This window comes from Emys orbicularis, chromosome 1 (genome assembly GCF_028017835.1).
Source record: "Emys orbicularis isolate rEmyOrb1 chromosome 1, rEmyOrb1.hap1, whole genome shotgun sequence".
NCBI lineage: Eukaryota > Metazoa > Chordata > Testudines > Emydidae > Emys > Emys orbicularis.
The window spans coordinates 143,312,087-143,322,841 of NC_088683.1; positions in this window are offsets into that span (position 1 = coordinate 143,312,087).

Below are 10,755 nucleotides of genomic sequence, written 5' to 3' on the forward strand. Positions count from 1 at the left end.
TTGGAATTGGAAAAGGTTCAGAGAATGGCAACAAAAATGATTAGGGGTATGGAACAGCTTCCATATGAGGAGAGATTAATAAGACTTGGATTTTTCAGCTTGGAAAAGAGATGACTAAGGGGGCATAAGATAGAGGTCTATAAAATCATGACTGGTGTGGAGAAAGTAAATAAGGAAGTGTTATTTACTCCTTCTCATAACATAAGAACTGGGGTCACCCAATGAAATTAATAGGCAGCAGGTTTAAAACAAACAAAAGGAAGTATTTCTTCAAACAAAACACAGTCAACCTGTGGAACTCCTTGCCAGAGGATGTTGTGAAGGCCAAGACTATAACAGGATTTTTAAAAAATCCACTAAAACTAGATAAGTTCACAGAGGATAGGTCCATCAGTGGCTATTAGCCAGGATGGGCAGGGATGGTGTCCCTAGCCTCGATTTGCCAGAAGCTGGAATGGGAGACAGGGGATTAATCACTTGATGATTACCAGTTCTGTTCATTCCCTCTGAAGCACGTGGCATTGGCCACTGTTAGAAGACAGGATACTGGGCTAGATGGACCTTTGGACTGACCCAGTATGACCATTCTTATGTTCTTATATCCTCTCTCAGTTTAAATTTGCCACTGCTGCCAGTACTTTAAGATAACTTGATAGAGATAATTAAGCTCTCTTTGCTCAGGTCTCCCTTCCTTCCTAGCTTGCTTTTTCCCTCCCCACCTCACTGCCTCTCCTTAAAAAATTAATCGCAATTAATTGCACAATTAATCACGCTGTTAAACAATAACAGAATACCCTTTATTTAAATATTTGGATGTTTTCTACATTTTCAAATATATTGATTTCAATTACAACACAGAATACAAAGTGTACAGTGCTCACTTTATATGTATTTATTATTACAAACATTTGCACTATGAAAAAGAAACTTCAATTCACCTCATACAAGTACTATAGTGCAACCTCTTTATCATGAAAGCTGAACTTACAAATGTAGAGTTATGTAAAAAAGAATAACTGCACTTAACAATAAAACAATGTAAAAGTTTAGAGCCTAAAAGTCCACTCAGTCCTACTTCTTGTTCAGCCAATCGCTCAGACAAACAAGCTTTCAGTGTTGGGGGAGGACAAGGGAGGGAGGAAGTAAGCAATGTCTTGTGCAGAAGGAGGGCCTGGGAGGACAGGGGGTGACAATGGGGAGGAGCAAGCAATAACTTGTGCAGGAGGCAGGTGAGGAAGGTGTCTTGCTGCTGCTTCCGGAAGGGTGGTTTCTGGTACTGGGCTCGCTAGGCTCGCCTCCTTTTACTGAGCTAGGTGGGACCCCCTCAGCTGAGTGAGCCCTTGTTTGCAAGGGAAGGTGGATTTTACCTCAGGGACTCATCATACTGCAGCAGAGGAGAGGCTGGTGCAGGGAGGCTGAGCTCAACAGGCCCATGTTCTCTATGGGGTACCCCCGGAGCGAGCGGCTGGCTAGGGTCAAGGGGACACAACGCAGAGGGGTTGGTCCCGGGAGTGAGGGGCTGGCCGGGAACAATAGGGCCCAGGCTGGCTAGGATGCCGATACGTCTGATTTTGGCCAGGGCAGTCCCCTTTTTCAGTCCTGTCCTGGCCGTCCCTACTTCTTTGCCAAAACTGGGCATTTGTCCTGGCTGCAAGGCAGAGCAGAGAGAGGCAGCTGAACCCCGGGGATCAGCTGAAGACAGCACTGCCCGCCAGCAGGAAAGTGGAGAAATTTGCTGCTAGCGGGCAATGCTGGCTTCACAGCTGACCCCGGGGTGGCACAGAGCTGGCCCGGGGGGTGGGGATCAGCCGCAGCCGGGGGAGGCACAAAGGTTGGGGGGAAAGGGGTGAGCCCCAGCCCTAGGCAGCATGGGGAAGAGGGTAGGGGTCAGCCCCAGCCTCGGGCAGCACAGGGCTCAGAGGGGGAGACACCACTGTGGGCATTGCGGAGCTTGGCGGGGGGCAGCCCCAGCTGCGGGCACCACGGGGTGGGGGTCAGCCCCAGGAGCCATGGGGAGGGCGGCTCGGGCGAGCCCTGCAAAGAGGGGAGGGAGAGGGCGGCTCCAGCTAGCCCCTGGCCATCCTGTTTTTACTTTTAAAACGCCGGGATGAGAACCAGGTTATTTTCTCTATCCTCGTCTCTTCCCGCCCTCTGGTGGTGGCTTGCGTTACTGCGCCTCTCCGGAGCAGCTCATGCTGCCCTCCCGCCCAGAGAGTCTGTGATTAACGTGTGTTAAAAAAATTAACGCCTTAATTGTGCTGTGTGTTAATCGCAGGGGTTAACCGCAGATAATTGACAGCCCTAATGCAGTGGTGATATTAACAAAATGTCAATTTCTTGTTTGGGTTTTTATAGACTTGTCTGCACCTTTAAATATAGTTATTAGAATGTTATAGCAAAAATGTCAAAAACTATAACTATATAACTATGCCTGGTTATGCTGCAAAATACAATTTATTAAACAGAAATTGTCAAATAATAAGGAAAAATGGGAAAGGTGAAAGGAAAACACGTCACCCCGCTCTGTGGTACGGGGACATCACAACCAGCGTGTCTGGGAGACAAGGAAAGTTCAGTTTGTTCCTCACACCTCCCAGACTTCCTTCCCAGGCCCTGGCTGCCCTGCGGTGATACCACGGGTCAGACACCTGCTCTGGCGGTGGCCACATGCCCTCAAGCTATAGGAAAGAGGACCCTTCTCAGTGTCAGCCCCCCCCGTCGGGGTCACAATCTCCCTCCAAGTCTGGCCTGCAAGGCCTCCTGTCTGGCAATGGCTCCCTGCGCTGGGCTCTCTGCCCAGGGTCCCCCTCACTCTCCCCAGCTGCTCACCGCACCCGGCTCCGGTGTCACTTGGGGCACAGCAGGCATCCGCTCCCCAGCTCTGGGCCTGCAGCTCCCCCCCGCTGTAACCACTCAGCTCGGGCTCAGGCCGGCCTGGCTGAGCAGGTCTTGGCTGCTCCAGCGCTTGCTCCCCAGCTGGTTCTGGCTGCTGCTGCCCGGTTCCAGCCCAGCTCTGCCTTCGGGCTCCTGCTTCTCCCGCCCCCGGTTCTGGCTGCTGCTCCCAGTGTAAGGGGACTGTTGCCCCCTTACTAACATTCAGTGGGGGTGTTTTGATTGGCTTGCTCCCAGCACTAAAAGGGGAAGGGTTGATGGCAAATCAGGAGCCTGAGACTGACAGTCCCCAGGAACAATGGGGAGAGGCCAATGCTCCAGATCAGCCTGATTGACAGGGCGGGCAGGCTAATCAGGGAGTCAAGAGGTCAGGGAGGGTCCCGTCCTCTGTGTGAACTGGAATGGCCTGAGTCAGACAGAGTGGGGCCGAGCTAAGGAGAGAGCCGGGGCCTGAACTAAGCTGCTGGGAGCAGAGCACAGCCCAGAGAGAGCAGACCTGCCCTGGGAGCAGAGCTGCAGTAACCAGAGGGGCCAGACAAGCAGCCAGGAAGCAGGTCAGAGCTGGGAGCAAAGTCACAGAAGCAGCCTGCAGAGCAGACCTGTCCTGGGGGCAGAGCTGTAGCAACCAAAGCCAGAGAGGCAGCCCAGGGAGCTGAAGGCAGAGCAGCAGCAGCAGCCGTGCTGAGGCAGAGTGGAGCTGGAGCTGGGGCTGGAGCCGTCCGGAGCTGGGTGCGGTGAGCAGCTGGGGAGAGTGAGGGGGGCCCTGGGCAGCAGGCCCAGCGCAGGGAGACGCCTCAGCCAAGAGGCTCTGCAGGCCAGACTTGGAGGGGGATCATAACCCCGACCGGGCAGGGGCGACGCTGGGAAAAAGGGTCCTGCCACCTAGAGCCTGAGAGCGTGTGGCCACCGCCAGAGCAAGTGTCCAACCCGCAGCGTCTCTGCAGCACAGCCAGGGCCTGAGAAGGAGGCCCGGGACCTACAAGGAGCAGACTGTGAACTGCCCTGACATTCCAGAGACACTGTTTGTAATGTTCCCTGCCACAGAGCAGGGTGATGGGTTTTCCTTTAACCTTTCCCATTTTTCCTTATTCTTTTTTAAAATTAATTGTTAATTAAACAACTTGTATTTGCTTTAAATTGTATGAAATGATCAGTGGGTCAGGGAGGTGCCCAGTGCAAAGAGAGTACCCCGGAATCCTGGGCCCAGCCTTGTCAGGGTTTACGAGGACTCTGCCAGACAGGAGAGTGGAAGGGGAGACCTCAAGGGCAGGGAGGCCTCTAGGTAAAGGAAGTGGGAGCGAGGACTCAGATCCTTTCGGTAGCTCACTTCACCGGGGTAGTGCAGAAGCCAGGAAAGTTCCCCACAATAGCGGGACCATTCCCCCGCTTACACCAGCTCACACCGAGGATAGGGCCCTGGGCTCCTGATCCCCTCATTGGCCTACCTGCCCTGTCAATCCGGCTGCTCTGGAGCGCTGGCCTCTCTCCATTGGCCCTGGGGACTGTCAGTCTCAGGAACATGATTTCTCATTGGCCCTTCCCCTTTGTTTTGGGACTGGGAGACGGCCAATCAAAAAACCCCACTGAGTTTCAGTAAGGGGCCAACAGTCCCCTTACATTCCCACTTGCTAAAATTCTGCCAGAGCCACAATGTTCACACCAGCACATCCAAGTCCCATATTAGGCTGTCAAGCGACTAAAAAAATTAGTTGCGATTAATCGCACAGTTAAACAATAACAGAATATCCAAAATATTTAAATAAATGGTGTTTTCTACATTTTCAAATATATTGATTTCAATTACAACACAATACAAAGTGTACAGTTCTCACTTGATATTTATTTTTGATTACAAGTATTTTGAGTGTAAAAAAACAAAAATAGTATTTTTCAATTCACCTAATACAAGTACTGTAGTGCAATCTCTTTATCATGAAAGTTGAACTTACAAATGTAGAATTATGTAAAAAAAACCCCTGCATTCAAAAATAAAACAATGTAAAATTTTAGAGCCTGCAAGTCCACTCAGTTCTACTTCTTGTTCAGCCAATCACTCAGACAAACAAGTTTGTTTACATTTGCAGGAGATAATGCTGCCTGCTTCTTATTTATAATGTCACCTGAAAATGGGAACAGGCGTTCACATGGCACTGTTGTAGCTGGCCTTGCAAGATATTTACGTGCCAGACGCGCTAAAGATTCATACGTCCCTTCATGCTTCAACCACCATTCTAAAGGATATGCGTCCATGCTGATGACGGTTTCTGCTCGATAACAGTCCAAAGCAGTGCGGACCGACGCATGTTCATTTTCATTATCTGAGTCAGATACCACCAGCAGAGGGTTGATTTTCTTTTTTGATGGTTCGGGTTCTGTAGTTTCTGCATCGGAGAGTTGCTCTTTTAAGACTTCTGAAAGCATGCTCCACACCTCATTCCTCTCAGATTTTGGAAGGCACTTGAGATTCTTAAACCTTGGGTCGAGTGCTGTAGCTATCTTTAGAAATTTCACATTGGTACTGTGGAAGAAAATTAGGCTGGCCCTGATGGTCTAGGCTTTTGCTTGCTTGGTTTAGGCCCGCCTTGCAGCTAACAGGCCCAAAGCCTGAGCAAAGCTAAAAATCGTGCTCCCTGGCAGCGGCAGTCAAAGGAGAAAGGAGGCTAAGACACCGGGGGGGGGGGGGGGGGGGGGAAAGAGGAGGAGTCAGAGGAAAGGCGGTGGAAAGCCCCTGAAACAAGAATAATTTGCAATATGTGCCTACTGCTTTTAAAATATTGCTTCACACAAGCAGTTATTGTAGAGTAACCTATAAGTGTGAAGCAATTATCTAAAATAAATGTAGATCGTGCCTTCCCCTACACCACTTGTGTAATTACCCCCCCCCCATTGTAATTGTTCCCCACGGAAGGCAGTTGTGTAACTGCACCCTGTAAAAGGCAGGTTGCGACAGAGTGCTAAAAAGCACCAAGAAGACTTTAACTCAATTACTCCCATACAAGGCAAGGTTGCAAAAGAGTGCTGGAAAGTACCAAAAAGACCCTAACTCTTGACCTGTGTTGAAGCCTAATATGGTCACTATTGCTTAAGTATGTGTAATTTGTTTGTGGTTTCAAGGTTTAAAAGTTACTGTATGCTTTGCTTCGGGGGAGCAGTTCCGATAAATTTTTCCACAACAGTACCTTCTTTACGTTTTGTCAGATCTGCAGTGAAAGTGTTCTTAAAATGAACAACATGTGCTCGGTCATTATCAGAGACTGCTATAACATGAAATATATGGCAGAGCAGGGGACATACAATTTCCCCCCAAGGAATTCAGTCACAAATATAATTCATGCATTATTTTTTTAACGAGTGTTATCAGCATGAAAGCATGTCCTCCGGAATGGTGGCCAAAGCATGAAGGGGCATACAAATGTTTAGCATATCTGGCACATAAATACCTTGCAATGCCAGCTACAAAAGTGCCATGCAAATGCCTGTTCTCACTTTCTGGTGACATTGTAAATAAGAAGAGGGCAGCATTATGTCCTGTAAAAGTAAACAAACTTGTTTGTCTTAGCGACTGGCTGAACAAGAAGTAGGACTGAGTGGACTTGCAGGCTCTGAAGTTTTACATTGTTTTGTTTTTGAGTGCAGTTATATAACAACAAAAAAATCTACATTTGTAAGTTGCACTTTAACGACAAAGAGATTGCACTATAGTACTTGTATGAGGTGAATTGAAAAATACTATTTCTTTTGTTTATCCTTTATACAGTGCAAATATTTGTAATAAAAAATAATATACACTTTGATTTCAATTACAATACAGAATACAATGTATATGAAAATGTAGAAAAACATCCAAAATATTTAATAAATTTCAATATTATTTAACAGTGCGATTAAAACTGCGATTAATGTTTTTGAGTTAATCACATGAGTTAACTGCAATTAATCAACAGCCTTAATATATATATTATATATTATTTAATATATATAGTTTCTATTCCCCTATCCCCAAGTAACACCAGGCCAATTTGAGGGATCTGGCCACTTTTATCAGGGTTTGGGTTTGCCCCTTGGTACTCAGTTTCTGGGACTAGAACCATACCCCACTTGGTTTCAGTCTCCTCAGGGCATGTCGGTCTATGCCTTCTACGGGCCCTGATCGGACTAAAAGTCCAACGTTTTATCTGGTCCCTATGTACTACTCAGGACCTCCTCATTCAGGCTGGATAGTGTAAACTGGCAGTTCGGGATTGTTGTGAATGACCACAATGTGAGGATTTGACTCCCACTTGTCCTGTATTTTATTACGTCCTTGGTGTCTTTGGTTATGAACGAGTACACAGTCATCAGGTCTGATGAGAGCCCCACTGGACTTGCGATCATAAGTCCTTTTCCTACTTTGGGCTGTGTATTTAGTTGTACTGAGAGCAACTTCACAGGCTGTCTTCAGCCTGTCATGGTGACCTTTGACCCAGTCATCCAAATTGAAAAGACGTTCTGATGCTTCTCTTGCAACGCCCTTAAGTTAGCTACCTGTGCAGGAATCAGCCCTTGGAGCACCGCTTGAACTGGAACTGGCAATTTCCCATCACATCTTTCTCAAGAAGAGATAACTTGTTCTCCCTTCTCCCTCCTTGTCACCTGCAGCTCATCTCCACTCTCTTCAAATGTCACCTTCACCTGAGGAACCACCTGCTCAGGCCGTTTTATCTCTGCAACTCTGTGTTGAGGATGCAACGCCACAGCCTTTGCACTTGAATTTAGAAGACACTCCCCGGATGGCCTTAGTCAATACTTTGGCTGGCTGGAGCCCATTAGGTAGGCTTGCCCCAGATGTAGGCTCTACAAGCACTCGATATCCATATTTCCTGGTACTCAGCAGCATTCATCAAGGATCTTCCTGCTCCAGGGAGGAATAACTGCCTTCTGTCTTCCAACCATTTTGACATTTTGGGATTATGGATTGAAGAATATTCCACAGTGTGTGTCCATGCAGGCTGTCAAATGCCTTTTGGAAATCAATGAACCTGATGAGGAGGGTGTTACCATGCCTAAGTGGGTCACAGCTGAGAATGCCAGAATCAGGACAGACTGTATGATATGGGTATCAGAGGAGTAGCCGTGTTAGTCTGTATCCACAAAAACAACGAGGAGTCCAGTGGCACCTTAAAGACCTACAGACTTACTTGGGCATAAGCTTTTGTGGGTAAAAAAACCCACTTCTTCAGATGCATGATGTATGATATGGGGCAGATACACCCCAAATTGGTGGTTTATTCTATCATTTGGCACTGACCTGGTGAAATCGAGGCCATTTATCTATGCCAAAGGTCACAAGCCTACAACTATACTTGACTGTACTTATACTAGCTTGCTTAAAGTACTGTCTTTCAGGATACAGGCCTGTAGGTTCCTTGCATTACAGCTGAAAATAATGAAGGCAAGCCAGCCGTATAAGCTACATGTTGAAATTGTTTTGCTTAGCTTTAACATTTTGCAACATAATCAGGCATAGTTATATAGTTATAGTTTTTGACATTTTTGCTATAACATTCTAATAACTGTATTTAAAGGTGCGGACAAGTCTATACAAACCCAAACAAGAAATTGACATTTTGTTAATATCACCATTGCATTAGGGCTGTCAATTAACTGCGGTTAACGCGTGCGATTAACACACAGCACAATTAACGCGTTAATTTTTTTAAACACATGTTAATCACAGACCCTCTGGGCGGGAGGGCAGCATGAGCTGCTCCGGAGAGGCGCCGCCCATGGCTCAAAGCAAATGGGGCCAGGCTGTCACTCAGGAAGGCTGGCGGCTTGGCCTGGTGCTTGGCGGGGGGAGGAGGACGGTGTGTTGCGGGGAGCTGGTGGTGGTGGCTCGGCCCAATGTGGCTGGGGCAGGTGGGCTGGGGCTCCTCTGGTCATGGGGGCCCCTCAGGGCTTCTCCTTTTATGGCTGTGTGTGTTTTTTCGGGGCTCTGGTGTGCGGGGGTGGACGCGCCTTGGGCGGAAGGGGTGGGGCTAGTCGGCTAGCCTCCCCAAAGCCCATGCTTTGAACTATATGTAATGATCAGTGGGTCAGGGAAGTGTCTGGTGTGAAGAGATTACTCTGGAGTGGGGACACCCTCGACCCTGTCGTAAGTGACCATTACAAGACAGGGGGTCAAGCCCCCCCAGGAATACTGGGCCCAGCCTCGTTGGGGTTACGAGGACTCTGCCACACAGGAGAGTGGAAGGGGAGTCCTTGAAGTCAGGCAGGCCTCTGGGTAAGGGGAGGTGGAGCAAGGACTCAGATCCTTTCGCTAGTCCATTTCAGCGGGGTAGTGTATAAGCCAGGAAAGTTTCTCACTGCGGGAGTATTCCCCCGCTTACACATGTACATCAGTCTCTCTCTCTCTCTCTCTGAGGCCTCTGAACTTAATTGGAAGTGTTCCATTTGGGAAGATCTTGAGCGCTGCAATGCAGCCTAGCAGATGACACCTCCCATGATGCCTGGGGGGGGAGAGAGAGAGAGCGCCTTCCACTTTCAGGGAATGCAAAGAGAGCATGCGATGGGCTCCATTTTGGAGAGGAGCTGAGATTGCTTGATGGAGCTCTGTCCAAACCAGACGCTTCCATTAGAAAGCCAGAAGCTGCTGCTGAGAGCCTGCTGGGGCTTCTATGAAGCAAGGAGCCTCAGAGGCTGTTGTGGGCTTCCTTGGAGCCCAGGCAGAGACTCACTGTTGTGGTGCCCAGAGCTGGCTTAGGTGGGGCCTGTAGCGAAGGCAGTGTGAGTAACCACCACCCTCATTTGGGAATAGGGTGACCAGCTGTCCCAATTTTATAGAGACAGTCCCAATATTTGGGGCTTTGTTTTATATAGGCTCCTATTACCCCCTACCCCCGTCCCAATTTTTCATACTTGCTGTCTGGTCACTCTATTTGGGAAGGTGCTTGCAAGGGGTGGGGATAGCAAAGAGACTTCAAGGGGTGGTCCTGAGAAGAGGTGGAGTGGTGTTGTCATCTAACAGAACCCAGAGTTGCTGACGTCTGGTTAAAACAACTCGTCTTCAGAGGAGTTGTGCAGCTTGGAATGATGCCAGATTAGAATGACTCTGCCTCTTGTTGCCTTGGCTGGTCAGATTTAGTGGAGCAACAGAGTGCTGTCCTCAGCTTCATGACCTTCAAGTGCACCCATGCCACCATTTACAACTCTGAAATCCAGAGGTCCGGAGTGGGGTAAATGGTGGCAGTGTAAATGCAGGTTAGATACCTTTCATTTACTGCTGTAAAGTATTTGTTAATTGATTTATCGAACTGCCCCCTGCTGATTTAAATTAGTTGTGACATTTACGCAGTCTGTTATAGCATGTTTCCTTAAATTGTTAAGTAAAGCTGTGTTAACTCTAATCTAAGTGCATATTGGGTGTATATTGTTTATAATTGGTATTTTTGAGTTAGACCCAATGCACAGATTAGCTCAGGTTTATTCCTGGAGGCTCCCAAGGCACGTCATTGTGTGTACAGGGCCCAGCCAGGTGGAGGCACAGCCAATTTTAGTCTCCTTTACAAGTAAACAGGGCCGGCTCCAGGCACCAGCCCACCAAGCTTGTGCTTGGGGCGGCACCTGGAGGGGGGTGGCGCAGCGCTCCGGCTCTGGCCGCCGGGGAGAGCGGAGCCCTGGCCGGTCACTCGGCCCTCCTCCCAGGGCTCCGGCCGCCCTCCCCCCCGGCGCCCTCCCCCCGGCTGCCGGGGAGAGCGGAGCCCCGGCCGGGGCTCGCCGCCGTCCCCCCGGCGCTCTGGCCGCCAGGGAGAGCGGAGCCTCGGCCGGGCACTCCGCCCTCCCCCAGGCGCTCGGGCCGCCGGGGAGAGCGGAGCCCCGGCCAGG